We start from the raw sequence: 15,196 nt of genomic DNA on the forward strand, positions 1-15,196 counted from the left end.
CCTGTATGTAGATCAGGAAGCAATGGACATGTAACAACAGACTGGTTCCAAATAGGAAAAGGAGTACGTCAAGCCTGTATATTGTCACCCTGCTTATTTAACTTATATGCAGAGTACATCATGAGAAACGCTGGGCTGGAGGAATCACAAGCTGGAATCAAGACTGCCAGGAGAAATACCAATAATCTCAGATATGCAGATGACACCACCCTTATGGCAGAAAGTGAAGAACTAAAGAGCCTCTTAATGAAAGTGAAAGAGGAGAGTGAAAAAGTTGGCTTAAGGCTCAACATTCAGAAAACTAAGATCATGGCATCTGGTCCCATCATTTCATGGCAAATAGATGGGGAAATAATGGAGACAGTGAAAGACTATTTTTGGGGGCTCCAAAATCACTGATTGCGGCCATGAAATTAAAAGATGCTTGCTCCTTGGACGAAAAGCTATAACCAACCTAGACAGCATATTAAAAAGCAGAGACATTACTTTGCCAACAAAGGTCCAGCTAGTCAAAACTATGATTTTTCCAGTGGTCATGTATAGATGTGAGAGTTGGACTATAAAGAAAGCTGAGTGCCAAAGAATTGATGTTTTTGAACTGTGGTGTTGGAGAATACCCTTGAGAGTCCCTTGGACTGCAAGGAGATCCAACCAGTGCATCCTAAAGGAAATAAGTCCAGAATATTCATTGAAAGAACTGATGCTGAAGCTGAAACTCCAATACTTTGGCCACCTGATGTGAAGAACTGACTCATTTGAAAAGACCCTGATGGTGGGAAAGATTGAAGGCAAGAGGAGAATGGGATCACAGAGGATGAGATGGTTGGATGGCGTGGCCGACTTGATAGAAATGGGTTTTTAAGTAAGCTCCAGGAGTTGGTAATGGATAGGGAAGCCTGGTGTGCTGCAGTCCTTGTGGTTGCAAGGAGTCAGACACGACTGAGCAACTGAACTGAACTGAAAGAAAAAGACATTATTATATGTGTGATGAGTGTTAGGTAGTAGAAGCACCAGGAGGGCCTTAGAAACATGGAGGAGGAACATCTAAGTTAGTGTAGAGGACAAAGGAAGGCTTCCTGGAGAAGTCTTTCTCTGCTGAGGGCCATCTTCCTACTCCACCTGGGCTAACTCCTACTCATTCTTCAAGTTTCAGTTAAATATCCCTCTGAGAGGCTTTCCCTCGCTTCCTTACCTCACACCACAGCTAGCACACATGCTCTCCTTTTGTTATACTAGTCTTGTGTGTATAGTAAGACCCACTAAAACTGAACAAATAGGGCCCAAAAATTCAATTTCATAAATTACAAGGTCATGTTATTATGAGGTTAATGAAATGACAGAAGTAAGCCTATTTAGTTGCTGGCTAGAATTCCAGGTGTCTGGCTGTGTGGTCAATATCTATCCTGGTCTCAGAGTTTGGAGCAAACTACTGATGCTTGACTGTTCCAGTTTAAATATACTGGGTATGATTCCAGGTTCAGTGACAAGCTGGGAATTCCAGGATCACATCTCTGATTCCAGTTACTTGGCAGCCAATTGAGCTGACTAATCCAGGAAGATTGGGTTGGGAGAATAATGAAGAATTATTCTGGGAATGCAGAATTTCACTTCTTCCCTTTTACCTTGCTTCTTTCCATCCCAAGGCAAGAACTTTAGCCCACCACATTGGAAAATGGGAATGGGGCAGAGGACAGGGTGAATGGCCAGAATTATGATAGTTGGTTTTGCATTATCAGGAATATGATTTTACTACATGCTATTTTCATCATTGTAGATTTAGATTTAACTGTAATTATTGCTTAATGTCACTTCCTTCTTTAGACTACATACAATATGAGGGTGTATTAGATGTTCATATTATAGTCCTTACTCATAACAGAGTTCTTAACTCATATGAAAGTGAAAGTGAAGTCACTCAGTCGTGTCCGACTCTTTGTGACCCCATGGACCGTAGCCTACCAGGCTCCTCCCTCCATGGGATTCTCCAGGCAAGAGTACTGGAGAGGGTTGCCACTTCCTTCTCCAGAGGATTTTCCCGACCTAGGGATCAAACCTGGGTCTCCCACATTCCAGACAGATGCTTTAACCTCTGAGCTACCAGGGAAGCCTCTTAACTCATGTAAGTTACTTAATAAATATTTATTGAACTAAATTGATGTTATATCTGAACTGAGATCTAAAAGACTTATAAAAGCCAGCTGGGGAGAAAGAGTTGAGAGAAAGTATCCTATGCAGAGGAAGCAACATGAAAAATGTCTGAGTGAGAGATTGTGGCATATTTGAAGAACTGTAAGTAATTCACATGGCAAGTGTATACCACACAAGTGGAAAGTGGAAAGTAGTAAGTATTGAAACTGGGAAGGGAAGCAGAGTTGGATTGCAAGGGACAAGCACTTGGACTTTATCCTAAAGACAATGGGAAACCATTGATGGATTTTTCAAAAGAAATTGTATGATCAGATTTATATTTTAGAAAGATCTACAGTATTAGAAATTTATTAAAAGGAGTAAAACTGGATGTAGAGAATGGAATGTTTGCAGGATAGACTCTGATGCCTGTATAAGCATGACATATGTTAAAGAAAATTCCTGCTCTCAGCTATGTGGAGAGGTGGTCCTTAGCAGCCCTGCTTTGTACTTTGTAAGCCAACTCCCTCTAACATTCAACTGTAGCTGACTGGATCATGGATGGGAACCTGATACAAAGAAAACAAATTTGTAAACTGGCAAGTAGTCTATGATATAACTGTCATGGAAAATAATACTCAAGACACTGTGGCATTATAATAGACAAATAGATTAATGGAAAAGAATAGAGGACCCAAGATATACATCCATGAATGCATGGTCAATTGAATTTTGGCAAAGGTGAAAGACAATTCAGTGGAGAAAGAGTATTATTTTCAACAACTGACACTGAAGAATTGATTATCCATAAGCAAAAACTCAAACTTTGATCAGTATATAAAAATTAACTCAAAATGAATCACAAAAATATTATAAAATATAAACTGAAAAACTTTTAGGAGAAAAACATTGAGTTAGAGTTAGGCAAAGTTTTCTGGAATATGACACCAAAAGCATGATTTATAAAGGAAAAAAATCTGATAAAATAGACTTTATCAAAATTAGAATTCTTTTTCATTCTTCAAAAGACTGTTAAGAGAATGAAAAGACAACCCACAGACTGGGAGAAACTACTTGAAAATAATTTAATTGATAAAAAACTTATATCTGTAATATATAAAGAATGATCAAAACTCAACCATTAAACAAATGACCCAGTGAAAATTGGGCAAAATAATTAATAGGTAATTCACCAAAGATAAAGTGAAAGTATTAGTCACTCAGTCGTGTTCAACTTTTTGCGATTCCATGGACTCTAGCCTATCAGGCTGCCCTGTCCATGGGGATTCTCCAGGGAAGATTACTGGAGTGGGTTGCCATTCCCTTCTCCAGGGGATCTTCCTAACCCCTGGATCAAACCCAGGTCTCATGCATAGCAGGCAGATTCTTTACCATCTGAGCCACCAGGAAGGCCTAAAGAAGATACACCAATGTCAAATAAGCACCAGAAAATATCTTTAGCCACCAGGGAAATGCAAATTAAAACCACAGTGAGCTATCAATACACACCTGTAAGAATGGCTAAAATTAACAAGTACTGGCCAGGTTGTATAGAAATTGAAACTCTACTACACTGCTTATGGAAGTGTAAAATGATACAACAACCTTGAAAAAAACTTGGCCATTTCTTTAAAATGTTAAAGAATATGATTTATCCCTTTCACTTCTGGGTATTTACCCAAGATAAAAAATATACACCCACACAAAGACTTGTACAAAAATGTATATAGTAGCTTTATTTATAAAAGCCTGAAACTGGAAACAATCCAAATATCCATCAGTTCAGTTCAGTTCAGTCATTCAGTCATGTCCAGCTCTTTGCCACCCCATGGACTGCAGCACATCAGGCCTCCCTGTCCATCACCAACTCCTGGAGTTTACTCAAACTCATGTCCATTGAATCGGCAATGCCATCCAACCATCTCATCCTCTGTTGTCCCCTTTCTCCTCCCACCTTCAATCTTTCCCAGCATCAGGGTCTTTTCCAATGAGTCAGTTCTTCACATTAGATGGTCAAAATATTGGAGTTTCAGCTTCAGCATTAGTCCTTCCAATGAATATTCCAGACTGATTTCTTTTAGGAGGGACTGGTTGGATCTTGCAGTCCAAGGGACTCTCAAGAGTCTTCTTCAACACCACAGTTCAAAAGCATCAATTCTTCTGGGCTCAGCTTTCTTTATAGTCCAACTCTCACATCCATACATGACTACTGGAAAAACCATCCATCAGTAAGTGAATATATAAGGCCAACCCCCAAGAGGAATATTTACTGTATGATTCTCTTTATATGAAACTCTAGAAAATACAAATTAATCTACAGTGGCAAAAAACCAAACAGATTAGTTTGGTGGTTGCCTATTGTGGAGGAAAAAGAAAACAGGAGTTGGGGTGGGGATTAGAGAGGGGCACACAGATATGTTTGGGGTGATGGATATATTCATTATCTTGAAATGGTGTCGTCAAAGGTATAGATATAGGTAAAAATTCATCAAACTGTACACTTTAAATATTGAGTTGTCCAAAAGGTTCATTCAGTTTTTCCATAAGATGGCTCTATAAGATGACTTCATTTGAAACAATTCTGTTAGATTGTATTGTGACAGCTGTCATATCAGTGTGCATTTAAAAAGTACTTATCAAAACTGGTGAATTTTTGTGTAGCCATTTTAACATTGAAGATGGAAGAATAAAGTAACATTTTGGCATATTATGCTTTATTATTTCAAGAAAGATAAAAGTGAAACTGAAATGCAAAAAAAAAAAATGGATTTATGCATTGAGAAGGTGCTGTGACTGATTGAATGTGTCAAAAGTAGTTTGTGAAGTTTCATGCTGGAGACTTCTTGCTGGATGATGCTCCACAGTCGGGTAGACAAGCTGAGACTGATAGTGATCAAATCGAGATATTAACTGAAAAAATAGTGTACCATGCAGGAGATAGCCAACATGCTCACAATATCTAAATCTAGCACTGTATTTGCACCAGCTTGGTTATGTTAATCATTTTGATGTTTTCATTCCACATAAATTGAGCAAAAAAAACCTTTTGGGCCATATTTCCTCATGTGATTCTCTATTTAAATGTAAAGAAAATGTGCTGTGTTTAAAACAAATCATGCCAGGCGATGAAAAGTTGATACTGTATAATAATATGGAATAGAAGAGATCTTGGGGCAAGCTAAATGAACCACCAGCAATCACACCAAAGGCCAGTCTTCATCCAAAGAAGGATATGTGGTAGGATTGGAAGGGAGTCTTCTATTACAAGCTCCTTCTGGAAAATCGAATGATTAACTCCAACAAGTACTGCTCCCAGTTAGATCAGCTAAAGGCAGCACTAGATGAAAAGCATCTGGAATTAGTCAACAGAAAATGCATTATCTTCCGTCAGTAGAATATAAGACCGCATGGTTCTCTGATGACCAGGCGAAAACAGCTTGGCCGGGAAGTTCTGGTTGACCCGCCATTCACCAGACATTGTACCTTCAAACGTCCATTTATTTTAGTCTTTATAAAATTCTCTTAATAGAGAAAACTTCAATTCCCTGGAAAACTGTAAAAGGTACTTTGGAACTGTTCTTTGCTCAAAAAGATAAAAAGTTTCACGAAGATGAACTTACGAATTTGACTGAAAAATGGCAGAAAGTAGTGGAACAAAACAGTGAATTGTTTTGTTCAATAATGTTGAACAAATGACAGTGTTCAATAACATTTTTTCTGAAAATGAAAAACGTTGTCTTTTATTTTTACTTTAAAAATGGAAGGATTGTTTTTGCTTGTTTTTAATTAATTAATTACCTGGCTGCATCAGGACTTAATTGTGGCATGCAGACTTTCTAGTTGTGGTGCAGGGGCCCAGCTGCTCTGCAGCCTGCAGGATCTTAGTTCCCTGACTAAGGATTGAACCTACGTCCCCTGCATTGAGAGGCAGACTCCCAACCACTGGACCATCAGGGATGTCTTCCAAAGAAACTTTATGGCCAACCCAATACATACAGTTTATTGTTTCAAAAAAAGGGTTTCAATAAGACTCATTTAAAAATTTGTAAAAGAGAACAATAATGGAAATAATGAGCCCCCTGAAGGGGTAGAATGGAGGGTACTCGAATTAGGCTTGGACGGGGAGAAATAACACTTCTATTTGACACGTTTCTACTTGTGAGGTCAGGCAGATGAAATTATTTCTTTTGCTTAGGTGCTATCCATTTTCTCCATAAAACTGGCAGCATTCTTTCTGTACAAAGTGATTTGAAGGAGGTAAACAGAAGGCTTGCAGATAGTGGAGCAATTTTGAAGCAGCTTCTGTGAAAAGTGGATCATCCAGACCCTTTGCATTTGGGCAGTATTGGGATTTTTTCTTGATACTGGAAGCCAAGAATCTGTAGTGACACCATTTCTGTATCATTATGTAATTGTCTCCAGCACATGTCAGCAGTACAAATGAAGGAAGAGTCAGGCCTCTCACTTCTTTGAACACTTATGTTCCAGAAACTTCTTTAATCTTTTGAGTGCTCAGATTTCTATAGCAACTGCTTCACCATTTTGCCATACATGCCAAAACATTTTTTCATTTATTCATTCATTTATCCAATAAATAACTCTTGAGCCCCTTTGACTCAGGTGTGAGGTGCTAAGACACTGAATACACAGTAGTCTAAATGTATATGGTCCCTGTTTTCAGGCTTCCATGCCTAAATAAGCAACTTGTACTTCCAAACTCCACCCTGCAGACATCAGGGCACCAGACTCGTCCCAATTATAGGTCACACCTGGAACTTATACAGATCATTTGGCCACCTATCATCAAGATGGCTCCATTGAATGTTCCATTTTCTGGACCCATTTTACTGGAGCCATGCTATGTTCCTCCTTTTGAGAATATATTGTGAGCTGAGAAAGCTCACTGAATTCCTAGGATTTATAACTAGGATCTATAGGACCCATGTTATGTTCTTCCTTTTGAGAATGTATTGTGGACTGTTAAAGCCAACACTGAATTTCTAGGATCTATAGCTAGAGACCCAAGGGCCAAACCCAAGGAAATGCACACAGCACCTAGTACTTGGCTTCCCAGGTGGCACTTGTGGTAAAGAAACTGCTGCCAATGCAGGAGATATAAGAGATGCAGGTTCAGTCCCTGGGTTGGAAAGATCCCCAGAAGGCGGGCATGGCAATCCACTCCAGCATTCTTGCCTGGAGAATCCCATGGACAGCAGAGCCTGGTGGGCTACAGTTCATAGACTCGCAAAGAGTTGGACACGACTGAAGTGATTTAGCAGCAGCAGCACGAGATATTTATGTTCATACCTATTACTCTTTTCCCTGGTGGTGAAGAATCTGCCTGCAATGCAGGAGACCCGGGTTCGATCCCTGGGTTGGGAAGATCCTCTGAAGAAGGGAATGGCAACCCACTCCAGTATTCTTGCCTGGAGAATTCCATGGACAGAAGAGCCTGGTGGGCTCCAGTCCAAGGAGTTACAAAGAGTCAAACATGACTGAGTGACTAACACACACAAGAAATCTTTACATAGTAAAGAATGTAGCACTACTGCATCAAATGGAAGTAACATTTATTTATTTAACCTCTTAAAAGAGAGCTACCAGATGCAAAACTGTTAAATACACATATGTGTATTTATATATAAGGAATGTTGAGTTAGGAATCACATTATGTATGCTTTAAGGGGAGATAGAAAAGTAAGAGGTTTTTTTTTCCTACTTTTGTTAAGTCTGTTTTGAATAGTAAGAAATTCCATATGAGATTACAATTTGGGGCCAGAAGCCAGTATACGATGTCAAAAGATGATTGTCAATATTCAATCAGTGAGGACACTACCAGGAGACACAGCTAAACAGCAATGATAAGGGGGAGAAAAGGGTATAAAAAAGATATATGTGTGTTCTTTCCTCTACTGTTGTTGTGATCCAAAAATTTTAAATAAAAAATATGCACAAATGCATAATGGATGTTTCTTTTAGTGAAAAGGGGAAAAACATATCCCTAAGGGTTGGGAATAGAAATTGATGAGCTTGGCAGTAGGCTTTGGAAAAGAGCAGTGATAGCCAACCTGACTAATAAGAAAAAAATGTTGCAAATAAGCACTAGTACCAAAAAAGCAACGAATTTTGAATTGTGCAGAAAAACAAAATGGTCTTGTAATAGCCCCCGAGGGAAGACTTCTTGTGACAATGAAATTTTTGTAAGTAACATAATGGAAAAAGGGGACTCTGCCTGTAAGATCCATTAAGAGATAAAGTATTAATCTCTCTATCTGATGGGAAATGGGATTTTTTATAGGAAAACTAATCATGTGCAATATATTTCCACAAATCACAGGTCAATGCATTTTATTCTCCACATAGTCATCTGTGATAAAGAATCTGACTGGCGATTCCAGAATGGTCAGTCTTCATAATGAGGGTAAAGGTTACATCTAGCTAACTATTAATATTTTGCCTGCAAGCATCTTGCCAGAAGAAACTGCTGAAATGTGCACTGAAAATAAGAGAAGATCCATGAATTTATTGTAATTTGATCAAGCCTCTTCCCTGCAATGAAGATTTGTTTTGGAATTCATAATTTCCCCCAGCTTTTTGGAGCCCTAACAGTTAAGACAGGAAATTCCTAGAGCTTATTACTTACTATGTGTGCTCCCCATCATTATTATTTAGATAAATAATCAGAGAATACTTATATAAATAACTTTAATTCATTCTTAAAACAGATTACTTTGTGAATTTTCTACGATGACTTGTGAAGAATTTCCCCTCCTCCCAAAGCCAACTCACTCTGTCTCCCCTCACGGATTCCTTTTGTATCTAAAAGCATTGACCAGCAGAGCCTTCAGGCAAATCTTCATGAAAACGGTTTTTCTCAGTTGAGCTTTTGATAGGTACTTGGCATCCATGAGTTTGTAATTTTACCCTCTGTAAAGCGCCAGAGCACAGCATGTCTATCTTGCTGTGAAAGCCAGGTTTGGGACTATACCACCATCAGATTGATTCAGTCAACTTTTATCTATCATGTTCCCACTGGATGCTGGAAATCACGCTTGTTCATGACACTGGGCACAATTCTATGAACAAGATTGACAAGGTCCCTGCCCTCATAAAGCTCACATTCCAGTATGTTGACTACAGTCCAAAACTAGGAGTTGCTATGTAGGAAACCACTCTGGGCACTTCAAGCTAAGGATTCTTAGATATTCCTATGAATCAAGTAGGATAAGAACTGTAAAGAAGGGGAAAAGAGAAGTAGGTTATTGATCCCAAGAGAGACCTCCTGCTTAGGAAGCCAGGGTTTAATCAAGCAGGCAGCTTTAGGTGAGGGAATGAAAGAAAATCTTACTGTTTTTCAGGTAGGGAGGGCGACTCAGTAGGGGCTCAAAATAAAGCATTCTTGGAACAAGAGCAGGCTGTTGATTATGTGCTATGATTTGAGATGAACTGGGAAAGCTGCCAGTTGAAAAATGTCTCCTCCACAGATGTCTGTAAAATGTGAATGTTTACTTCTCTAGGGAGAGATGGCAGTTAAAAGAATGGACTTTGGAATCAGGCAGGCTTGTTTGTGAATTGCAGCTGGGCAACTTAAGAACTATGTGACTTTGAAGAAGTTACTTCTCTCTCTTACCCTCAGCTTTGTCGCCTACGAAATGGGGATAATCATGCACCTTCATAGGGTTTTTGTAAGGCTTAAAAGAGTTATTATAAATCAAGCACTAGCACAAGTGTCCAGAAATAGTAAATATTCAATAAGTGATAGAAATCCTTAATAATTTTTATATGATTGATTCAGTCATTCATTCATTCAACTAACATTCATTGAACTCCCACTGTGTGCCAGGTATTGTGCTGGTCATGATGAAACAAAGAAGCAACTGACTAGTAAATTGTGAAAGGTGCCCTAAGAAACAATAATAAAAAAACAAGCTTAAAAAAAAAAAAAAGTTTAAAAAAACACAAAACTTTTTTTTTCTTTTTCCAAAAGCAGAAAAAGAACATTCCAGGAAGATGGAACACAAAAGCCTCAATGTATGAAAATATTTTAGATCTGTTTCTTTCTAGAAACTGAGATGTAGATGGTAGAAATTGGACCATTAGTATAAGAGGGTACTTCATCTTAAAAACAGAGTTCCCTTGACTTCTGTGGCACTGCACACTCCTGGTTTTTCTGCAGTGTCTCTGGTAGGTCCATCTCAGTCTCCTTTGTGGGGTCTTTCTCCTTTGGTTGGTCAAAGTTGGTCAAACTCCAACTTTGCTGGAGTTCCTCAAGATTGTCTAAGATGCTTTTCTCGATTCATCTGCTCTCCTTAAGCATCTCATTCATCATCAATAATTTTATTGGGGTTTGAATTGCTATCTAAATTATAACTCCTCAATTTTTATATCCATGTCAGCTCTCTCTTACAAACTCCTCTTATTTCCAACTTACTCATATTTGCAGTTATTTAGTGAATATCTTCACTTGGTTGTCTTCAGAACACCTCAAAATTAGAATGTCCAAAACCAGTTTGTCTCCTTACCAAAGCCCCTTCCAATGCACCCTTTCCCAGTAAATGTACTCTCATCCTCTCAAGTGCTCTACAAATGAAAAACCTGGCAGTCATTCCTGACTCTACCCTCTCCCTCAATCATCGTATCACCAAGTCTATTCTCTCTACCTCTCAGATATAGATGGCTATCTGTTTCACTATCCTCATTGACACCACCAGAAAGCATGCCTTTCATATTGTCTCCCCACATTTCATCTACTGCTTTCCCACCTAATCCAGTATCCACAGAGCAGCCAGAAAATGCAAATCCATCTATGTCGTTACCTTATTTAAACCCCTCAAAGCCTTCCCACTGCCCTTGGGAAAAATTCCAAACTCTTTACCAAGCTGTCTGCTTATCACTCTCCTATTTCCAGTCATTCTGAAATTTTCTTTTGCCGGGACACTCTATCCAGGCTATTGCTTACCTTTTACATTTTCCTATTTGTTGTTCCCTGGGCCTGCAGTGCTTTGCTCCCTGTTTTTTTCATCTAACTATACTCAGTCATTCTTATGGTCTCATTTAGAAGTCGCATCCCCATTGAAATCTTCTCAATCCCCTACTCTAGGTCCAAGAACCATGGATAAGGGGGAAAGGAGAAAGGATGGGAAGAAAAAAATACGATCAGATTTGCCTTGTGAAAATCACTTTGGGTAATGTGTGGAGAACAGATAGGAAAGAGGTGAGAACAGTTTTTTCCAGTAGTTAAAATGGTAAGAAGGCTATTGCAGAGATCTAGCTGAGAGATTAGCTTGAATCAGGGAGGTGGTAATAGAAATGGAGAGAAGGTAATGCTGTCAGAGATATTTTGGACATGAAATCAATAGGCTTTGATACTGCAATGTATGAGGAGAGTGATGCCTCCCTACTCTTCTGGTTTCCACGAAAATATATTTTCCTTAAAATTTCCTGGCTTCTTCTTGCCTCATCTCATACCTCTTTCACGTGATTGATGAGCTTGGGTGAGTAACTGGGCTTGCAAGTTTCAGCCTTTCCTCTTTCTTCTTTAAGCCTGGACTGCCTGCAGGGAGCATGGGCTCTTGGTCTGCAGAGGGGCAAGTTTTTTTATAAAGAGCCTGTCCTTCTAAGGAGAGGGCTCCAGGAGTCTGGTGCTATCAGGGACAGGGTAGGTAAATCTTCCTAAAGCTGGGGTTTGGAAACTCATTTTTGCCACACACTTATACCATATTCTTCAGTCTGGCCTTCATCAGTAGGAAAGCTGACACATTGATTTCTATTTTCCTCACTCTTATTTATTCCGAGCTCAGATGGGGGTTGGAGGAGAGAGGAGACAATGAACAATGATGACTTAGATTTCCAGGTTATACAACTGCATGGATTACAGTGTTATTCTTTCCTTCCTTCTATTTTTCTCCTTTTTCAGATGGGGCAGTAAGAACTCACACATTCAGAATCTGGAGCAAGCAAAGTTTGAGATAACTTTAAGAAGAGATATGGAAATGTCAAGTTGACAGTTGTACATACAGATCTGGGGCTCAAGGATGCAGCTTGGGCTGGAGATAGACATTTGAGAGCTATCAGCAAGAAGATCATTATTATAGTGAGTTTGAGGAGGATGAATCCAGTTTCACAGTACCTGCCACCTATTTCAAGGCCCTGGTTTGTGCATCAGATCTGATGCAGGATATAGACAAACCAGCATTAATGGCAGGATGGATACCTTTCTAGAATAATTCTGTTTCTAAGATCTGTCCATCAGTGATGAAAATGATATTCCTTGGAATGTAAGCAGACACATCACCAGTTTGTGTTTCTGTGACTGGTAAAGCAGTCAAGGAGCAGCCACCAAAAACATCATTCATTTCAGCTGCTCTCTAGCAGACTGGAGTATAGGTAGAAGACATCACCAGGATAGGCCTCATGACCAGTGGGTCAGCAGAACAGCAGAGAAATCGATAATAAGCAACAGCCTATAAGTCATCATAAGTGATCAAATCATGTTTGCCATTATCCCTAAAATATTCTCCCATGGGACATACAAAATAAGAAACCAGGTACTGAAGTGGGCAGCATCTGAAGCAGTAGCTGACACCACAATGGTGTACTTCATGGTATATGCATCTGTAAGTGTCTTTATTTATTTTTTTTTTTGACTATTTTCATTTTTATTTCTTCAACCCCAGAAAATTCTGTTTATTTTGCTTATTTGTTATATTTCTTCTTTGGTAAAGTTTCTATTCAAATCCTTTGCTTATTTCTTTTTTTTTTTTTAAGTAAGTGTCTTTATTAATTGGGCCACAGTAGATCTCTTTTGACCAATGGCAACATAGATGCAGTATAGCTTTTTCTTTTCATTATTTCCATTGTTGAATCGTTTCTAGTTAATGATTGTATCAATAGCAATGACGTTTGCCAGTCTGTCGGTCACAAATAATCAGCTCATGTCGACCACAACCAATCAGCACCAAGCTGTCCACAGCCTTAATGCCAGTTTGCATTGGTTCCCACACAGAGATTTGAAGAATGATCCTAGGGGCTTTCAGGCCAATTTGCCTTTGGACCTTGGAACCAACTGGACCCCTTCCATCAATGGCATTACCAAGGGCATCTACTACAGGATCCAACAGCTCCTCACCAACTGGAACATCTACAATAGCTCCAGTTCTCATCACAGTAACTCATTCCTTTATTAGTTTATCATTTCCAAACACAACACCACCAATATTATTAGCTTCTAAGTTCAGAGACATACCCTTTAACCTGAATAAAACCCTACCATTTCTTTTGCTTGAACATTTCTTAGTTCATGTACATGGGCAGTATCATCACCAATATGTAAAACATACCCAGTCTCTTTAAGATCAGCAGAGGCATCAGCTGTAAGAATATGCTCTTCAAGAAGAGAGTACACCTCACCAGTGCCAGTCGTCTGAAGATGAGAACGAGAGGCATGAAGGCTCCTTGCAGCAATGAAGGATCATCCCAGAGCATTTTTGGAGACCAGCTCGGTCTGCCAAGGGAGGGCAAGGCCCACCGCTGCAGTGACCCACACAGACAACATCCTCGGCTGCTCCTTCTCAAGGGCTTCTCTGCACTTGTAGCCTAGAGACCGACTATACAGTAACTGTAAAGAAACTGCTAAATTGTTCCAAAGTAGTGTGTGATGGCTCCAGTTTTTTCAAATCCTTTTCAACACTTGGTATTGTCAGTTTTCTACTTTAGCCATTCTAGTGAGTGTGTGGCAATATATCATTGTGATATTAATTTGCACTTATCTAATATGACTAACGGTTCTGGGCATCTTTTCATATGTTTATTTAGTCTGTACGTCTTCTTGAGTGAAGTGATTATTCAAATCTTTTGCCCATGTTTTGTGTTGAATTCTCTTTGTTGTTGAGTTGTAAGAGTTCTTTATGTATTTTGGATACAACTCCTTTATAAAACATATGTCTTACAAATAATTTCTCTCAGTCTATGGCTTTTTAATTATTAAATTTTTAATTTTTAAATGGTGCCCTGAGAAAAGCAAAATTTTTTAATTTGGATAACTTGAAATTTATCCATTTTAAAATTTTATTATTTGTGCTTTTTGTGTCATATCTAAGAAATTATTGCTTACCTAAGGTTACAAATTTTTTCCCAAGTTTTCTTCTAAAAGTTTCAGAGTTTTAGCTCTTATATTTAGATCTATTATATATTATAGACTGATATATTTTGGAAAATTCTGAAAGAGATGGGAATACCAGACCACCTGACCTGCCTCTTGAGAAATTTGTATGCAGGTCAGGAAGCAACAGTTAGAACTGGACATGGAACAACAGACTGGTTCCAAATAGGAAAAGGAGTTCGTCAAGGCTGTATATTGTCACCCTGTTTATTTAACTTATATGCAGAGTACATAATGAGAAACGCTGAAGTGGAAGAAACACAAACTGGGATCAAGATTGCTGGGAGAAATATCAACAACCTCAGATATGCAGATGACACCACCCTTATGGCAGAAAGTGAAGAGGAACTAAAAAGCCTCTTGATGAAAGTGAAAGTGGAGAGTGAAAGAATGAAACTAGACCACTTTCTAACACCATACACAAAAATAAACTCAAAATGGATTAAAGATCTAAACGTAAGACCAGAAACTATACAACTCCTAGAGGAGAACATAGGCAAAACACTCTCCGACATATATCACAGCAGGATCCTCTATGACCCACCTCCCAGAATATTGGAAATAAAAGCAAAAATAAACAAATGGGACCTAATTAACCTTAAAAGCTTCTGCACATCAAAGGAAACTATTAGCAAGGTGAAAAGACAGCCTTCACAATGGGAGAAAATAATAGCAAATGAAGCAACCGACAAACAACTAATCTCAAAAATATACAAGCAACTCCTACAGCTCAACTCCAGAAAAATAAATGACCCAATCAAAAAATGGGCCAAAGATCTAAATAGACATTTCTCCAAAGAAGACATACAGATGGCTAACAAACACATGAAAAGATGCTCAACATCACTCATTATCAGAGAAATGCAAATCAAAACCACTATGAGGTACCATTTCACACCAGTCAGAATG

General features: G+C 38.8%; 1 pseudogene; it reads right to left on the reverse strand.

The window, feature by feature from the left end:
* Positions 1 to 12,215: 12,215 nt before the first annotated feature.
* On the reverse strand, positions 12,216 to 13,681 carry LOC105003369 (annotated as a pseudogene).
* Between the last annotated feature and the right edge of the window lie 1,515 nt (positions 13,682 to 15,196).

This window comes from Bison bison, unplaced genomic scaffold, assembly GCF_000754665.1.
Source record: "Bison bison bison isolate TAMUID 2011002044 unplaced genomic scaffold, Bison_UMD1.0 scf7180017864466, whole genome shotgun sequence".
NCBI lineage: Eukaryota > Metazoa > Chordata > Mammalia > Artiodactyla > Bovidae > Bison > Bison bison.